Here is a 19,917-nt window from a genome sequence, read left to right as displayed (position 1 = left end):
TCTTCGGGACACAGGTGCAGCACACCACCATTGCCAGGAAGATGGAGCTATGGCAAAGAATAGTGGACAGGGTCAACGCTGTGGGACAGCATCCACGAAATCGGGACGACATCAGGAAGCGGTGGAACGACCTACGGGGGAAGGTGCGTTCCATGGTATCCAGGCACAACATCGCGGTGCAGCGGACTGGCGGCGGACCCCCACCTCAACCCCCAGAATTTACAACATGGGAGGAACAGGTCTTGAACATCCTGCATCCTGAGGGCCTCGCAGGAGTATCTGGAGGAATGGACTCTGGTAAGTCTCATCTTCACTACTTCATCCCCCCCACCCCACCAGCATGCCAACTCATACCCCCCCTCCCCCCCCACCACCATCACACATCCTCATTGCTAAATTCTCACCATCACAACCCACCCATCCCAACACCAAACCCTGCATGCCACCACAAACCATCAACAGCCATCACCTAAGCATGCCCACTGCACATACCCATCTCCCCCACAAACCGCCGTCACAACAGCCCCCACAAAGGAATGCCAGCACTGGGGTACACGGGCACCCACCCATTGCATGCTATGGCACACACACAGAAGCAATAACCATACTCTTATACCCCTGCAGGACCCGAACGCCACCACTCCGCCCAGGAGGGTCCAGAAATGTCCATCCCACCCCCAGAAGAGGCCCCCAGGGATGACAGCAGCTCTGTCTCCCTGGACCCAGATGACCAGCCCGGCCCATCGGGGACCTCGGGACAGTCGGTTCCCCTCAGACAGCCACAGGCTACAGCAGACCTACACCCCTCTGGGAACACCAGCACAGCACATACCCAGCGGGCCCATGCCTCTGTCTCCAGGACACGTCAATCAGCGGTGTGTCCACCACTACAGGGCACCCAGGTTAACACACCACCCCAACAACAACAGGGACCTGGGGGCAGTGGTAGTGGGCACACGGTCCAGGGGACAGAGGCCCAGGGAAACAGGGGAACTGGGAGGGCTGCTGTGCGACAGGGGGGGGACAGGCCCAGGGAACCCACTCTCCACGAGGCCCTCACCTCCATCATGGGAGCATACCACCACTCCCAGGAGACGATGGCGACGGTCCTGGCCAGGTTCCAGGAGATCCAGGTACTGCAGGAGGAACAGTTTATGGGGTTCAGGGAAGAACTGAGAAACATTAGTTCCGCAATGGGCACCATCGTTGTGGCTCTCAACCAGATTGTCACCACATTGCGGGACCATGTGGCACCACAAAGGGCCCCTGTCACTAGCATGGACCAGGAACAGGCTACCACCTCCGCCGGCGCTAGTGGACAGGAGGCCCCGACACAGCAACAACCGGCCACCAGAACCCCACCCCCTGCAGAAGAAGAACCACCCCGCAAGCGGGGCCTGAGATCTAGGAAGAAGACAGAGTAGGATGCCAAGACCCCCGCCAGGAAAGGATACCCCCTGATGTCATCCCACTGTCCCACATTGTCACCCTGTCCAACCTTAAACTGCCCCTGCTCCACCTTCCACAGGCATATGGACAATGCACCTGTGAGACTGAGAATCTGGACTCTGCCATGGACATTCCTCCACCATCACCCATCACTGATTTTCAACCATGTCTCAAAATTGAGCACTTTAATAAACACACTTATTGAACACAAATAATCTGGAGTCTGCCTGTTTTTTTGAAAATATGTATTAGACATAAACGTGCCAAAATGACCAGTTACATTGTGATGACAACATACCACTGTCACACAGCTGTAGTCCATGGGCAAACAAAGCAGACGTCACGCAGTGGGGCCCACATCTCTGAAATTGGAAGAGAAAGTCACAACTCTGTTAGCATACACTGGGTGAAAAGGACAGACAGTAGAGAGGCAGGAGACTGTAAGTAAATGTAAAATGCCGGTGTTGATTCTTACCTGTGTGTTATTGAAAATACTGATGTATCACTGTGTCCCTGTTGGCTGTGTCGTCCTCTTCGTCTTCCTCCTCTTCACTCTCCGCAGGCTCCACAGCTGCTACAACACCACCATCTGGACCATCCTCCTGCAGAAAAGGCACCTGGCGTCGCAATGCCAGGTTGTGAAGCATACAGCAGGCCACGATGATCTGGCACACCTTCTTTGGTGAGTACATTAGGGATCCACCTGTCATATGCAGGCACCTAAACCTGGCCTTCAGGAGGCCGAGGTTCTTTCTATAATCCTCCTAGTTCGCCCATGGACCTCATTGTAGCGTTCCTCTGCCCTTGTCCTGGGATTCCTCACTGGGGTCAGTAACCACGACAGGTTGGGGTAACCTGAGTCACCAATTAGCCACACACGGTGTCTCTGTAGTTGTTCCATCACATAAGGGATGCTGCTATTTCGCATGATGTACGCGTCATGCACTGACCCAGGGAACTTGGCATTTACATGGGAGATGTACTGGACAGCCAAACAGACCACCTGGACATTCATGGAATGATAACTTTTTCTGTTCCTGTACACCTGTTCACTTTCACTGGGGGGTACCAAAGCCACATGTGTCCCATCAATGGCACCAATGATGTTGGGAATATGTCCAAGGGCATAGAAATCACCCTTCACTGTAGGCAAATCCCCCACCTCAGGGAAAACAATGTATCTCCGCATGTGTTTGAGCAGGGCAGACAACACTCTGGACAACACCTTGGAAAACATAGGCTGAGACATCCCTGATGAAATGGCCACTGTTGTTTGAAATGACCCACTTGCTAAGAAATGGAGTACTGACAGCACCTGCACTAGAGGGGGGATCCCTGTGGGTTGGCGAATGGGTAACATCAGGTCTGCCTCCAGCTGGGCACACAGTTCATGTATAGTGGCTCGGTCAAGCCTGTATGTCAGAATGACATGTCGTTCCTCCATTGTCGACAGGTCCACCAGCGGTCTGTACATGGGAACATTCCTCCATCTCCTCGCAAGTCCCAGCGGACGGTGCCTAGGAAGGACAACAGCGAGCACAGAGTCAATCAACCCACAGGTACGTTCCCACAGCTTGCACAGTACACGATTCTCTATGCATTGAATGGCTTGTATGAGTGTCGATGCAAGGCCTAGGCATGTGTGACGCAGTAGAAATTAAGCCATGTGGGCCCTTGAAATGGCGGCTGCCTGACCTGTGAAGTGCGACAATGGGATGTGAGGTCAATGCGCTGGCGTGGCACACCGTGGCGGTAGGCGGCCGAAGACCTCGGCGCAAAGCCGCATTGGTTAACATTGAACCCTATGCGTTTCAGTAGCCAATGACGAAGTGCGCCGGTGGTCGCGGGACGCACCGCTGCGGTACGCACCGCCGCGGACGTGACCGCCATTTTCTATCTGCTTAATCACTCAAGACCTGATCATCCACAGGAGAGGACCTATACTGCAAGTGCTGCTGTGACCTCGGTCTGGAAGATACAATGGCTGCTGCGACTGGGGAAAGGGCCCCTGCCTTCACTTCTGAAGAATTGGAGAAACTCGTGGATGGGGTCCTCCCCCAGTATGCGCTACTCTACGGTCCTCCAGACCAACAGGTAAGTACACTGGGAGCATGCTTTGGGGGCAAAGCCTGTGTTGAGTCGGATGGATGAAAGATGGTGGGAGGGGAGCGATTGAGGCATGCATCAAACGACGGATGAGAGCATGTGCCACATGGCAAGGGTGGGGATGGGGGGCCACTCACATCGAGCATGCAGAAAATTATAATAATGTTATTTCTCCCCCTGTGCATGTCACATAGGTCAGCGCCCATCAGAAAATCGACATTTGGCATGCCATCGCCAAGGATGTCCGGACCCTGGGGGTCCACAACAGACGGGGCATCCACTGCCGCAAGAGGTGGGAGGACATCCGCCGCGGGAGCAGGAAGACGGCGGAGGCTCTGCTGGGGGTGGCCTCCCAACGTAGGAGGGGTGCCACTCGTCAATTGACCCCCCTGATGTCTCGGATCCTGGCGGTGGCCTACCCAGATTTGGATGGGCGCGTGAGGACATCACAGCAGACACAAGGGGGTGAGTACCAGCACATTCTGCTATCTTAGCGCGCAGTGGAGGTGTCTGGGTGGGGGAGGAGGGCTGTGGGTATCCCTAGGCCAGGGCAATTTCTGTAGGCTTGGCCCCTCCGTAAGGCATGGCCCTGTGCCCCCGCCCCCCACCTCTGTAGGGTGCCAAGTACATCTATCCATGGCACCTATGTGTGCAGTTGTCGTCCATAGGCTTGTAGGCCAAGTCCCAATGATTGAGTAGTGTACCCCAAGTGCGCGGCGTAGTGCAGGGCGCTTCTGTGTCTGTCCTCTCCGCCAACTGTGTTGCCAATGGATGCACTCAACATGTCTTCATTTCCCCCCCCCCTTTTTTGCTGCTCTTCCTGTTCATGTGTGCATTAGCATCATCAGGCGGAGGAGAAGTGGCATCGGAGCACGAGGCAGCTGCATCTCACCTGGCCCTGGAGGGCCATGCAACCGACTCGGAGTTCACCAGTGAGACGGAGGGCGAGGGGAGCTCCACAACGGGGACACGTGGAGACATCAGCGACACAGACACGTCCTCGGAAGGGAGCTCCCTTGTGGTGGCGGCAACATCCGTGCCCACCGCAACAACAGGTACAGCCGCCACCCAGCGCACCAGCTCCGCCCTCCCAGCAGCCCCTCTGCGATCGCCCCGTGCCCGCTCGCACACGAAGGCGAGCATCTCCTTCGCCCCAGGCACCTCAGGCCCTGCCCCAGTTACCCCTGCTGCCTTCAGTGAGGAGGTCATTGACCTCCTCAGGACGCTCATTGTTGGGCAGTCTACCCTTTTGAATGCCATCCAGGGGGTAGAAAGGGAGGTGCACCGGAGCAATGCATACCTGGAGGGCATTCATTCGGGTCAGGCTGCCCATCAGCGATCGTTCAACACTCTGGCCTCAGCACTGACGGCAGCCATTGTCCCTGTCTCCTGCCTCCCTCCTCCAACTTCCTCCACCCAGTCCCACTCCCCTGTTCCTCTGCCTATCCCAGACACACCTACAGACCAGCCTGCACACACCTCAACACCCAAGGGCAGCTCATCCAGACATAAGCACCACACATCACACAAGCATTCACACAAGCAACAGCCACATGCAGACATACCAACAGCCACTGCCTCCTCTGTGTCCCCCTCCTCCTCGTCTCCCTTCTCCCTCCCTGTGACGTCTCCACTCACACTTGCATGAACAACATCATCAGCCACTACGTCCATCACCAGCACACCCACCAGAACACTCCGCACACGTGCAGTCACCACCCCCACTGCCATTTACACGTCCCCTGTGTCCTCTCCCAGTGTGTCTGTCACCCCCTCTTCCAAACCACACAAACGCAGGCAGCCACCCACCCAACAGCCATCCACCTCACGACAGCCTCCGTCACAAGCACCTGCACCCAAAGACACCACACTTGACTCTCCTACAACCACATCCTCTTCCTCCACTCCCATACCCACTGCACCTACCCTTCCCACTGCTCCTAAAAAGTTTTTCCTGTCCAAAATTAACCTCTTTCCATCACCTGACCCACCCCCTCCATCTCGTAAGAGTCCAATCAGCACCTCAGCCACCACAACCCCTGGACCTACAAGGTCCATAGTACAGGGATATTGGAGTCCACCACCTTCAAGGGCAGCAACATCGGCCAGCAGTAAAGGGACAGCCAGCCCACCCCCTGGGAAGAAAACCAAGAAAGACAAGGCCCGGCGCGAGAGGCCAGAGACAGCAGCCTCCAAAGGCACTACCCTGGCACCGTCAGGAAGTAGGGTGCCACCTGGCACATCTATAAAGGGAGGCAAGGGCCACAGAGAATCACGGAAGGATGGCAAGGGCAGGGCTGACAAGTCCGGCAGCAGGCGAGCTGCCCAGGAGGGCCCCACCAGCCCCATTCCGGGTGTGAAGGAGGACACCCAAGGGCCCGGGACTCCAGCACAGGAGGGCCCCGGAAGCGAGAAGTCAGATGGCGAGTGAACTCCATATATTGGCCGGATATGGTGCCCTGGAGACACATGTCAAGAACCGCTGAACAGGGCCCTTCAAGACAAGCACCGCTGTACAGGGCCCTTCAAGAAAAGCACCGCTGAACAGGGCCCTTCAAAACAAGCACCACTGAACAGGGCACCGTCGTCTCATGAACCGCTGAACAGGGCCCTTCAAGACAAGCACCGCTCCGCTGGGCCCTTCAAGACAAGCACCGCTCCGCTGGGCCCTTCATCTCAAGCACCGCTCCGCTGGGCCCTTCTTCTCAAGCACCGCTCCGCTGGGCCCTTCAAGACAAGCACCGCTCCGCTGGGCCCTTCATCTCTGCACCGCTCCGCTGGGCCCTTCATCTCAAGCACCGCTCCGCTGGGCCCTTCATCTCAAGCACCGCTCCGCTGGGCACCGCCGTCTCAAGCACCGCTCCGCTGGGCACCGCCGTCTCAAGCACCGCTCCGCTGGGCCCTTCATCTCAAGCACCGCTCCGCTGGGCCCTTCATCTCAAGCACTGCTCCGCTGGGCCCTTCATCTCAAGCACCGCTCCGCTGGGCCCTTCAAGACAAGCACTGCTCCGCTGGGCCCTTCAAGACAAGCACCGCTCCGCTGGGCCCTTCACCTCTGCACCGCTCCGCTGGGCCCTTCATCTCAAGCACCGCTCCGCTGGGCACCGCCGTCTCAAGCACCGCTCCGCTGGGCACCGCCGTCTCAAGCACCGCTCCGCTGGGCACCACCGTCTCAAGCACCGCTCCGCTGGGCACCACCGTCTCAAGCACCGCTCCGCTGGGCACCGCCGTCTCAAGCACCGCTCCGCTGGGCCCTTCATCTCAAGCACCGCTGGCCCATTGGCAGAAGGGGCAGGCCCAGATCTGTGTCGGGCAGGGCTGCACGATGCACTCTGGGCACCATGCCTCCTCCAGTACCAGTGGAGTCTGTAATCCATTTGAGAGACTGTGGCTTTGCACTCCCCAGGATGGCACAGTGGGCAAGCCACCCACTGTAGAGACTTGTGAGACTGTGGCTTTGCACTCCCCAGGATGGCACAGTGGGCAAGCCACCCACTGTAGAGACTTGTGAGACTGTGGCTTTGCACTCCCCAGGATGGCACAGTGGGCATGGAGGCCCCTCGTGGATCTGGCGTCGTGGACTCATGTGGCTGAGGTGCCTCCCCTTCCCTTCCCCCTGAGGTGCCTGTAGTTTTTCTATCTGATGCCCCTGCAGTGTTCTCTCCAATGGCTTCGGGTCTCCTGTGTGGGCTTTGCCCATGTGTTGAGGCCCATCGGCCCACGTACAATGACTGAAACCCAATTTGGACAGGACAATTTACATATGTGTATATAGTTATAGAAGTTTGAATTTTTTTTTTACGTAGCCTTACAATATATTTGAATTTCATGATCATTTTATTTTGTCTTTGCATTCTTCCGGGGTGGTTGGTGGGTGTCACTCTGAGTTGTTGCTCTGCATTGATGTGTAGGTAGTTGTGGGTGAGGGTGGGTGTGTCGCATATGTGTGTGCCCGTAATCTTTTCTCCTCCCCCCTCCCCTGTGTCGTAGGTGCAGTACTCACCGTTGTCTTCTGCGCCGGCGTTCGTGCTCCTGGTAGAGGAGCAGGTAGACAATAGCTGGTAGGATGTGTAGTTCTGGTTCCATGCTGTCCAGATTCCTCGTGGAGTGTGTAGAGGTGAGCGTTTTCCCGATCGTAGTCTGTTTCCGCCGTGTTTTTATCGGCGGGGCTCCCACCCCGGAAAAGGTGGCGGATTGGTGAGTTGTGATAGGGTGGGCGGTACATTGTCTCCTGCCTGTCTGTTGGCGGTCACCGCCGCGCTGTTTGTTTGTCCCGCCGTGGCGGTCGGAGTGTTAAAGTGGCGGTCTGTGTTGGCGGTTTCCGCCAGGGTCAGAATTCCATTTTTTTGACCGCCTGCCTGTTGGCGGGTTGGCCGCCGCTTTAACACCGACCGCCAGGGTTGGAATGACCCCCTGAGTGTGTTTACCACCAGTGTTTGCTTTTAATATAAGGCTGCGGCGATGCAGATTGGGCCCTGGACTGGTTAAATGTGAACACGTGTGCACACCTGTGTGCACCTGTGTGTGTGCTGCGTGTGATAGACTACCATTGTGCTCAGCCAGGTAACTGCACCAGGGCTGCCTGCCGCGGAAGGGATTCTGGAGGGATAGATGTGCGCACTCATAGATAGGTTTGCTGGATTATCTGCAGTGTCACTGTATTATACACATAGTGGGAAATCTGCCTGAAATTGCAGTTATGCCCTGCTTAGGCCTACACAGTCCAGTGAGGTGTCAAACTGGGGTGTAACATGCACAAGAAGGATGAATATGCAGAATATACATTTACATCTTACAGCATCCGGAATTGTCATATTTCTGTGGCTAAGCTCATGATCCGATTCCAAGCGTTTGTCACTGTGCTTGTCCAAGTTAATTATCCTGCTCCAAACTTAGGGAACAAAGGCCTCGCCACACAAAATGATTATGGGTGGGGTGGATGCCGTGCACATACACAACTTAATGGCACCTATTTGAACTGTACCTGCATCCGATGCAGGGTGTAGGCACAGGGGTGGAGTGCTGAGGTGGCATCCTAGGATTGGCCATGGCCCTAGAACTTTCCACCCACACTTATAACTCTTACACAAAGGAGGGACAGAGGGCTAGTCCGTGGACTTGGATGGCACCAACACCATGGAGTGCTGGAAGGACAAGCACCCTGATGGACTCTGTCTGTGGCAGACCAGAGGACTAATGGGTTTCTTTAGGGCCAGTAAGGCTGGCCCCCTTATGCCCACTCAGGGCCAGTTGGAGAAGACCTAGACGTACGTGCCCCAGAGGAAGGAGAGGAGTATCAGAAACCAGACAAAGGAGGAAAGCTGACACAGGGAGCCATTGAATCCAGCTCACTGCAGAGTAGGCCTCTTGGATATCAACAGGCCTGCTTCAACTGCTTCTGGTGGCTAGCGCTCACCACCAGGATCAAAATGAGGCCAAGAGAGAGAAAAATGGCCTAATAGGAGTTAAATATACAACTGACCAGTTTGACCATTTTAGCTAGCCCAAAGTTGGACCGGTGAGCACGTGGTGCTCAATCGTTGCTTACGAGGTTTCCCACGGGGAGGGCCAAGCCCCCAGCAGATGATGCAAGCCTTGTGAATAAAACTGCCTGGGGAGAGAGGGTCTGCATGGGGACCCCTTAACCACGCCTGGAATTCCCCCGGTGGCCTATCTCTCCTAGGGGCAAACACAAGCAAAAGGCAGGGCCCTGAGGTAATGAGGGAAAGGGTGGGCTTACCCCCGCTTCCCATGACCATATCTAGGGCAGCCACTACATATCCAACAACTGTCTGCCGGCTCCATGCTGGCAAACAACAGTGCGGGCTGGGCAGCACAGACGTAGGCACCCGGCTCCGCCCCAACAAAATGTACAAGGGAAAGACAAAAAATAAGCCATGTGGTGTGAGGCCACACATGTAAGAACTTCATCTGAACAGCTAATAAATAAACTGCACCTCTCCACAGAGGAAGTACCCCATAATACTCTATGGGACTTGGTTCTGTTGGTGATTTTCCCTTGTTGTGGCCCTAAACAGGGCAGTGGCACCACCAGTGCGATCTCTTAAGTGTGATGGTGGTCGCAAGGGAGGGCAGCGCCTCCCCCCCAACTATTTTCAAAGTTGCCATAAGTCAGCAGGGCCACAAAATGCATGAACCGTATGCTGCATCTTCAAGAACCTTGGAACAGAGCCTTTGAGGAACAGTTTGAGAGTGCAGAAACCTTTAGTAGTCGGTCTTATGGCTGCATTTTATGTGGCCTAAAATGGTGTAAGAAAGACACAGCAACACAAAAGGATGATGGACAGTGTGCTGAACAATGCAAACACTCGCCCTCAGTGATAGATCTGGGATTAATCCATGGTTCCTTTGCTCACCATGCCACCCCGGTTTGGACCCAGCCCTGTGCAAATCAGTTTTGACCCTGTTCCTGATGGGGATAGCCCGATCTGCCAAGCCAGGCCACCCCTGGACCGAATACAAGCATCTTGGAAAAAGTTCCAGAGTATCACCCTTCATCAACCAGACTAGCTTGAATCCAGTGGGACAGTGAGCACGAAACCCACATCTGGGCATACACTTCCCACTTAAGGCAACTTTAAAAACACAAAAAGATGATGGACGGAGGGCTGAACAATGCAAACTCTAACCCCCAGCCACAGATCTGGGTTTAATCCATCGTTCTTTTGCTCACCATGCGACCCCAGTTTGAACCCAACCATATACAAATCAGTCTTGACCCTGTTCCTCATGGGAACAGTCCAGCCCGAACTGCCTAGCCAGGTCCTCCCTGGACCTGAAACAAGCATCCTGGGACCGGTTTCAGAGTATCACCTTTCATCAGCCAGGCTAGCTTGAATTCAGTGGCACAGTGAGCACGGGACCCAAGTCTGGGCATACCCTTCCCACTTAGGACAACTTTAATAACACAAAAGGATGATGAAGAGAGTGCTGAACAATGCAAACACTCACCCCAGTCCTAGATCTGTGTTTAATCCATGGTGATTTTGCTCACCATGCCATCCCAGTTTGGTCCCAGCATTATACAAATCAGATTTCACTCTATTTTTCATGGAAACAGTCCAGCCCAAAGTGTCAAGCCAGATCCTCCCTGAACCATAAACAAGTATCCTGGGACAATTTCATAGCATCACCTTTCATCAACCAGGCTAACATGAATTGAAAGACACAGTAAACACGGGACCCATGTCTAGGCATACCCTTCACACTTAGGGCAACTTTAATAACACAAAAGGATGAACGACAGCGTGTTGAACAATGCAAACACTCACCCCCAGTCATAGATCTGTGTTTAATCCATGGTTCTTTTGCTCACCATGCCATCCCAGTTTGGTCCCAGCCATATGCAAATCAGTCTTCACCCTGCGCCTCATGGGAACAGTCCAGCCCAAACTTCCTAGCCAGGTCCTCCCAGGAAAACAAGCATCCTGGGACCGGTTTCAGAGTATCACCCATTTTCAACCATGCTAGCTTGAATACAGTGGCACAGTGAGCACGGGACCCACGTCTGGGCATACGGTTCCCACTTAAGGAAACTTTAATAACACAAAAGAATGATGGATGGAGTGCTGAACAATGCAAACACTCACCCCCCCAGTCACAGATCCAGGTTTATCCATCATTATTTTGCTCATCATGTTACCCCAGTTTGGACCCAACCATACGTAAATCAGTCTTGACCCTGTTTCTCATGGTAACAGTCCAGCCCAAATTGCGTAGCCAGATTCTCCCTGGACCTGAAACAAGTGTCTTGGGACCGGTTTCAGAGCATCATCCTTCACCACTCAGGCTAGCTTGAACTCAGTGACACAGTGAGCAAGGGACCCAAGTCTGGGCATACCCTTCCCACTTAGAGCAACTTTAATAACACAAGATAATGAAGGACGGAGTGCAGAACAATGCAAACACTCACCCCCAGTCACAGATCTGGGTTTAATCCATGATTCTTTTGCTCACCATGGTACCCCACGTTGGACCCAGCCATATACAAATCAGTTTTGGCCCTGTTCCTCATGGAAACAGTCCAGCCCGAACTGCCAAGCCAGGTTTTCCCTGGACCAGAAAAAAGCATTCTGGGACCAGCTTCAGAGTATGACCTTTCTTCAGCCAAGCTAGCTTGAATCTAGTGGTACAGTGAGCAAGGAACCCATGTATAGGCATACCCTTCCCACAAAGGGCAATTTTCATAACACAAAAGAATGATGGAGAATGTTCTCAACAATGCAAACACTCACCCCCAGTCACAGATTCAGGTTTAATCTATCATTCTTTTGCTCACCATACCACACCAGTTATGACCCAACCATATGCAAATCAGTCTTAACCCTGTTCCTCATGGAAACAGTCCAGCCCAAACTGCCAATCCAGATCCTCCTTGAACCAGAAACAAGCATCTTGGCAACGGTTTCAGAGTACCACCCTTCATCAACCAGAATAACTTGAAGCCAGAGGAACAGTGAACACGGGACCCATGTCTAAGCATTCCCTTTCCACTTAGGGCAACTTTAATAACAGAAAAGGATGAGAGTTGTAGTGCTCAACAATGCAAACACTCACTCCCAGTCACAGATCTGGGTTTAATCCATCATTCTTTTGCTCACCATGCCACCCCAGTTTGGACCCAGCCATATGCAAATCAGTCTTGACCCTGTTCCTCATGGGAACAGTCCAGCCCAAACTGCCAAACCAGGTTTTCCCTGGACCAGAAACAAGCATCTTGGGGCTGGTTTCACAGTATCAACCTCCATCAGCCGGGCTTACTTGAATCCTTTTTTTTTTTAAGTTTCAAAACCTTTATTCAACTATTAAAAGACAGAATACATGGTAGCCAATCCGTGTTTCAGGTGGCACGACATTTGACCAGGTGAAAAACCACACACAGTGCCAAGACCAACACCAGGTTAACATCTAGATGTTAATGCATTCAGAATTAAAAGAAACTAAAAGCATGAATAATTAAAAGCAATGGGATAAAAGAAAAAAGCCAAAGATCAATCCCAATGAACACAGCAACTCCTGTGGTAGAAAAAAACCCAACCCCCCCCCCAAAAAAAAAAATCCATCACCCATGATCACTCCAACACCATTCTAAGTATGTAGGCACCTTGCCCTTCTGAAATACATCTTTACACAAGTAATCGTGGACCAAAGAACAACCCAGAGCATAGACCACTTGTGGAGAGAGCAACACCTTTGTAAAGCAGAAGATTTCTAGCCTTCCACAAAGCATCCTTCAAACAGTTCACCACTATCCAATATTTCTGACATGGGGAGCAGGAAACGAACACACCAAAGAGCACACCCTGATGAGACAAAACCACATCAGAATTTAGGGAAGAAAGCCATACTTCCGCCAAAGCCCACACCTTTTGTGCCATGAGGCAGTACCAAAAAAGGTGGTCACAGGATTCTTCTGCCAAACAACCCTTCCTGACACAAAAGGGGGCCCTAGAACATCTTCTCTTAAACAAGAAAAAGCGGAGAGGCAGGCAAACATGCACTGTAGACCATGCCAGGTCACAATGGATATTATGCAGGTACCGTACAGAAACATTTTGCCAAATTGCCTTAGAAGTCAGATCTGAAAACCCATGGACTGGTACTTGCTGCTGGTCCCCAGTTACAGGTTTGCGAATGAGCCTAGGTGAGATCAGGCCCAAAGGAATCCTGTGTAAATTGTGAGTCCTAATGAATTTCCTGGCATAAAAGTAAGCAAAGGGGCAGGATTCTGAATGAGGCATGCTGTTTGATACAACCATGACCCATGTTCTGCACACCAGAAAATTCAACCAAAAACTGGCAAAAAAAGACCACTTCCTTTCTTCCTTATTCTGACACATACTTCCTTTGATCATGGTGCACATAAACTAAGATTGCAAAGCAAGACCAATGTTTGGAGCACCCTTGCCACCCAAAACCACAGGTTTCAACATGGTCACGAGGGCCACTCGTTCCAGCTTTCCTCCCCAAATGAACTGAAAAACCCACCTCTGTAGCAGTGTAAGGCAGAATCGGGGGACATGGTAAACCACTGCAGTATACAGAATGCTCGATAGAAATTCTGCCTTTGTAACAAGAATTTTACCAGTCATAGTAAGTGACCGCAAACCCCAAAGTGCAATCTTCTGCTTCACCCTGGACATCCATTCGGACCAGCTCTGCAAGCTACCACCCTCACCAAAGAACAGACCAAGAACTTTGACGCGATCTTGCACTACCTTAAGGCCCCAATCCATCTTATCTTCCTTCCAGCTGACGTACAAACACTCACTCTTTGCCAGGTTAATCCTCGATGATGAACCAAAGGAAAACCTGCTACTAAACCATAAAACCTGGCGGATGGAAACATTATCCAAACAAAAAACAGAGACATCGTCCATATAAGCAGAGGCAGTGACAGAAACCCCCCTACCTCGAGGGACAGAGACCCCTTTAATCAACCGATCAGCCCTCAGAGTTGCGGGAAAAGGTTCCATGGCCAAAATGAACAAGAGGGGGGACAAAGGGCATCCCTGCTGTACACCTGACAAAACAGGAAAAGAGGCAGTCAACGTGCCATTGACCATGACCCTGCTGTAACAATGGGTATACAATAAAGTAATCCAGGACCTAAAATTTGGACCAAAATTCAAAGGTTCTAAAACCTTAAACATAAAAGAGTGGTTTAACCTATCAAAAGCCTTTTCCTGATCCAAGTTCAGCAAACACACAGATAACCCACGGTCTTTAACATACGATAACACATCCCTAACCAAACATAAATTGTCAGATATCTTACGCCTAGGTATGCCACACGTTTGGTCAGATTCAACGACTGTGGAAACAACAGGCCGCAACCGAAGGAACAAAGGCCCATATTTATACTTTTTTAGCGCCGCATTTGTGCCACTTTTTGACGCAAAAACGAAGCAAACTTACAAAGTACAATTGTATTTTGCAGGTTTGCGCCGTTTTTGCGTCAAAAAGTGGCGCAAACACGGTGCTAAAAAAGTATTAAAATGGGCCAAAGTTTTAGACAATATTTCAAAGTCTACATTAAGAAGGCTGATTGGACACCAGTTCTTAACATCGGCTCTGTCACCTTTTTTCTTATAGATAAGTCTTATGCAACCACCTCTCAAGGCATTGGGGAGTAAACCTTCCCTCGTAGAACAACAAAAGACTTTAAGCAAGTCGGAGCCCACTAAGGCCCAAAACGTAGCATAGAACTCTACAGGGATGCCATCAGAACTGGGGGATCTCCCCTTAGGCAAGCTGAGCATAGCCCTTTTGAGGTCTGCAAGAACTAAATCCCCTTCAAGAACTTCCTTATCCTCTTCAGACAAAGACAGCCGCAGATGTAGCAAGAAAAAATTCCCAGTTGCATTGTCTGAAACTTTGGGGCCATATAAGTCGCTATAGAAATCATGCACACTGTCTCAGATACCTTCAGTAGTGGTATGTGTGGTACCGTGGGAGTCCATCATGGCATCTATAATCCTCCCAGTAGCCCTAGCTTTAAGGAAGAAAAACCTAGAGCAAGTCTCATTGTTCTCCAGGAACTGAACCCTACTGCGGAGAATCAACCCTTTAGTAAAATCATGGTACAATAAGGATAACCTCTGCTTGCACAATAGAATGCCTGCCTGCACATCAAAACCATGCTCCAATAGCTTGGACAAATTCTGGAGCCAGATTTGCAAATGGTTGATTCTGCACCGTCTGTCTCTAGCTACTCTAGTTCCCTCCCGAATAAAGAAGGACCGTATACGAATCTTAATGTCCTCCCACCACTCACAGACTAAGGGAAAAATAATTTTGAGGGACTGCCTATTCTGGTAATGGTAACTAAACTTATCCCAGGTAGCCTTGTCATTGAGCAGAACAATACTTTGGCCCATATTTATTCTTTTTGACGCACAACTGCGCCAATGCAGTTGTGCGTCAAAAATTGTACCGCCGGCTAACGCCATTCCAACGCGCCATGCGGGCACCTTATTTATGGAATTACGTTAGCCGGCGCTGCGGACTGGTGTGCGTAAAAAAAAATGACTCACACCAGGCAGCACCGGCGTATGGGAAAATGGGGGTTGTGCGTCCAAAAATTGGGCAAGTCAGGTCTGAGGCAAAAATCAGGCTTCAAACCGGATTTGCGCCATTTTTTTTTAGGCCCAACCCCCAGTGACATGACTCCTGTCTTAGCAAAGACAGGAGTCATGCCCCCTTGCCCAATGGCCATGCCCAGGGAACTTATGTCCCCTGGGCATGGTCATTCGGCATAGTGGCATGTAGGGGGGCCCAAATCAGGCCCCCCTGTGCCACAAAAAAAAGAAAAAAAATACTTACCCCAACTTACCTCAACTTCCCTGGGATGGGTCCTCCATCCTTGGGTGTCCTCCTGGGGTGGGCAAGGGTGGCAGGGGGTGTCCCTGGGGGCATGGGAGGGCACCTCTGGGCTCCTTCTGAGCCCACAGGTCCCTTAACGCCTGCCCTGACCCAGGCGTTAAAAAACGGCGCCCATCAGGCTGTGCGCCGTTTTTTAAGGCCTGCCCCCTCCTAATTCTAAGGAGTGCTGGCTTAAAGTAGAAAATACCCTAGGTGTAACATAGAGACTGTAATCCTTAACAGTGCCATGCGGCTGTGGAGCAGAAGGCGGAACAAGTTGCACCTGGGGTGTGTCAAGAGCTACACCTGTGGTGGAAATCAAGGCAGAGCCTCCAGCACTGACGATATCATTCCTTTCAACAACACCCAGGTGATGTTGGGCAACACATCCCCTAGTGGCTTTGGAGGACGTCTGCTGTCTTTGGACAGCCAAATTTAAATCAGGTGTGGGAGCCATGATTGGTTGATAAGGAGCACCTGGTGAAGCACCCTCAGTAGGTTCCATGCAGTTCCCAGCCTCATCAATTGCACCTGCTTGTTTTCCCAGCAAAACCGGAGCACCTTCCCCAGAGGTGTCTTGCTCCACAGTGATATCCACCATTTCTTCAGACAATGATAAACATGGTTGGAGAGCAAATCTTTCCTCCTCCAAACCAAGCCTGATTAATTCTTCCTCCTCCTCCTCTACATCTTCCCTTGACCTCCCTCTACTCTGGTGGGGAGTGAAAGGTTGCTCCAGTCATGTAGCTTTGATTTTAAAGGCATAGGAGGAGGGGCTGTTTTAAAACTCATGCTCAGTTGAGCCACAAAGATTGCATGTTTTTTCAGCCCACAATCCTCAACTTCATGTCCGGTGTTTCTACACTTAGGCCCATATTTATACTTTTTTAGCGCTGCATTTGCGCCGCTTTTTGATGCAAAAACGGTGCAACCTTATAAAATACAATTGTATTTTGCAAGTTTGCGCCGCTTTTGCATCAAAAAATGCCGCAAATGTGGCGCTAAAAAAGTATAAATATGGGCCTTAGTGCAGAAAGGTGCAGTACAATCCTTAGCCAAGTGCCCCTTCAAATTACATTTCCTGCATCTCCTAGGCTGACCCACATAGAAGACAGTGCCTGTGGCTCCACCAAGTGTAATAGCGCTAGGTATGTGCCTCAGTGGCAGGGTCTCTCTTTAAAGATACCAAAGGCCATATTTATACTTTTTGATGCACAACTGCGCCAACGCAGTTGTGTTTAAAAAAATTTACCGCCGGCTAACGCCATTCCAACGCGCCATGCGGGCGCCTTATTTATGGAATGACGTTAGCCGGCGCTGCGGACTGGTACGCGTAAAAACAAAAATTACGCATACCAGGCAGCGCCGGCGTATGGGAAAATGGGGGTTGTGCATCAAAAAATTGTAAAATGGTGCAGGTCAGGTCTGAGGCAAAAATCAGGCCTCACACCGGACTTGCGCCATTTTTTTTTACGCCCAACCTCCGTTGACATGACTCCTGTCATAGCAAAGACAGGAGTCATGCCCCCTTGCCCAATGGCCATGCCCAGGGCACTTATGTCCCCTGTGCATGGTCATTGGGCATAGTGGCATGTAGGGAGACCCAAATCAGGCCCCCCTATGGCACTTAAAAAAAAAAAAAAATACTTACCAGAACTTACCTTTCCTTCCCTGGGATGGGTCCCTCCATCCTTGGGTGTCCTCCTGGGGTGGGCAAGGGTGGCAGGGGGTGTCCCTGGGGCAGGGGAGGGCACCTCTGGGCTCCTTCTGAGCCCACAGGTCCCTTAACACCTGCCCTGACCCAGGCGTTAAAACACGGCGCCCATCAGGCTGGGCGCTGTTTTTTAAGGCCCACCCCCTCCTGTGCGTCAAAATGACGCTGGGGTATAAATAAGGCGCACAGGCCTTAAAGTCATTTTTTGGAAGGGAACGCCGACCTTGCATATAATTAACGCAAGGCAGGTTCCACCTTCCAAAAAATGACGCACATGGTGGGATTTTGACGTCTGCGGGGTCGGGCGTCAAAGTATAACTATGGGGCAGGGTTTGCGCTGAATGTGCGTCAAAAGTTTTTACACATATTCGGCGCAAGCAGAGTATAAATATGCCCCCAAGGCTTTAAAGTAGCCAGTCTTTACTCCATCAGCATCTCTCACTCTTGCCCCATGAGAAACAATGCAAAACTGATTGAGCCAAGTGATAATGTTAGCGCTCTGAACATACTCATTAAACATGGAAACATTCACCCATCTCTTCTGAGGCTGAGTCAAGGCATTTATGAAAAACACTTTCAAAGGTGCAGAGTCATTCCTTTCTTTAAAGCGCTTGAGGCATTGTTCAAACAAAGCAAAGGTGGTGAAAATCACTTCAAAGACTTTACCTCCAGGAAAAGCAAACAGGTAGTCAATCTGATCAGGTCTGAATCCAAGTTCCTTTTGCAGCACTGACTGGCTGAACAACAATCCATCCATCTTGACATCTTCAACTGCTGAGAACCTCACGGCATTTCGGCGGGCTCCACTAACCGCCATCTTCGCAGAGATCCCTTCCGAAGGGGCCCCCAATTTCACGCTGAAGAGAAGAGCTGCAACTGCTGGAAACACTGGAACATCCTCCACAGATACCTCAGAGAAAACAACATCACCATGGTGTCTCCCCTGCCAGGTCTAAGCATCCCCTTTCCACTTTGGGCAACTTTAATAACACAAAAGGATGATGGATGTAGTGCTCAACAATACAAACACTCATTCCAAGTCACAGATCTGGGTTTAATCCATCATTCTTTTGCTCACCCTGCCACCCCAGTTTGGACCCAACCATATGCAAATCAGTCTTGACCCTGTTCCTCATGGGAACAGTCCAGCCCAAACTGCCAAACCAGGTTTTCCCTGGACCAGAAACCAGCATCTTGGGGCTGGTTTCACAGTATCAACCTTCATCAGCCAGGCTAGCTTGAATCCAGTGGCACAGTGAGCACGGGACCCACGTCTGGGCATAGCCTTCCCACTTAGGTCCATTTTAATAACACAAAAGGATGATGGATGGAGTGCTGAACCATGCAAACACTCACCCCCAGTCACAGATCGGGATTTCATTCATCATTCTTTTGCTCACCATGCCACCTCAGTTTGGAACCAGCCAAATGCAAATCAGTCTTGACCCTGTTCCTCACTGGAACAGTCCAGCCCAAACTACCAAGCCAGGTTTTCCCTGGACCAGAAACAAGCACGTTGGGGCTGGTTTCAGAATATCAACCTTCATCAGGCATTAGCTTGAATCCAGTGGCACAGTGAGCACAGGTCTCACATCAGGGCATACCCTTCCCACTTAGAGCAACTTTAATAACACAAACGGATGACGGACGGAATGCTGAACAATGCAAACACTCACCCCCAGTCACAGCTTTGGGTTTAATCCATCATCATTTTGCTCACCATGCCACCTCAGTTTGGAACCAGCCAAATGCAAATCAGTCTTGACCCTGTTCCTCACGGGAACAGTCCAACCCAAAATGCCAAGCCAGGTCCTCTCTGGACCGGAAACAAATATCCTAGGACCGGTTTCAGAATATCACCATTGATCAACAAGGCTAGTTTGAGTCCAGTGGCACAGTGAGCACGATTCCCACGTCTGGGCATATCATTCACACTTACTGAAACTTTAATAACACAAAATGATGACAGACAGAATGCTGAACAATGCAAACACTCACCCCCAGTCACAGACCTGGGTTTAATCCATGGTTCTGTTGCTCACCATGACACCCCAGGTTGGACCCAGCCATATGCAAATCAGTCTTGACCCTGTTCTTCATGGGAACAGTCCAGCCCGAACTGCCAAGCCAGGTCCTCCCTGGCTCAGAAACAAGCATCTTGGGATCAGTTTTAGAGTATCACCCTTCATCAACCAGACTAGCTTGAATTCAGTTTCACAGTGATCTGGGGACCCAAGTCTCTGCATACCCTTCCCACTTAGGGC

Source organism: Pleurodeles waltl, chromosome 12 (genome assembly GCF_031143425.1).
Source record: "Pleurodeles waltl isolate 20211129_DDA chromosome 12, aPleWal1.hap1.20221129, whole genome shotgun sequence".
NCBI classification, from domain to species: Eukaryota; Metazoa; Chordata; class Amphibia; order Caudata; family Salamandridae; genus Pleurodeles; species Pleurodeles waltl.
Note: the sequence above shows the minus strand (reverse complement) of the source record.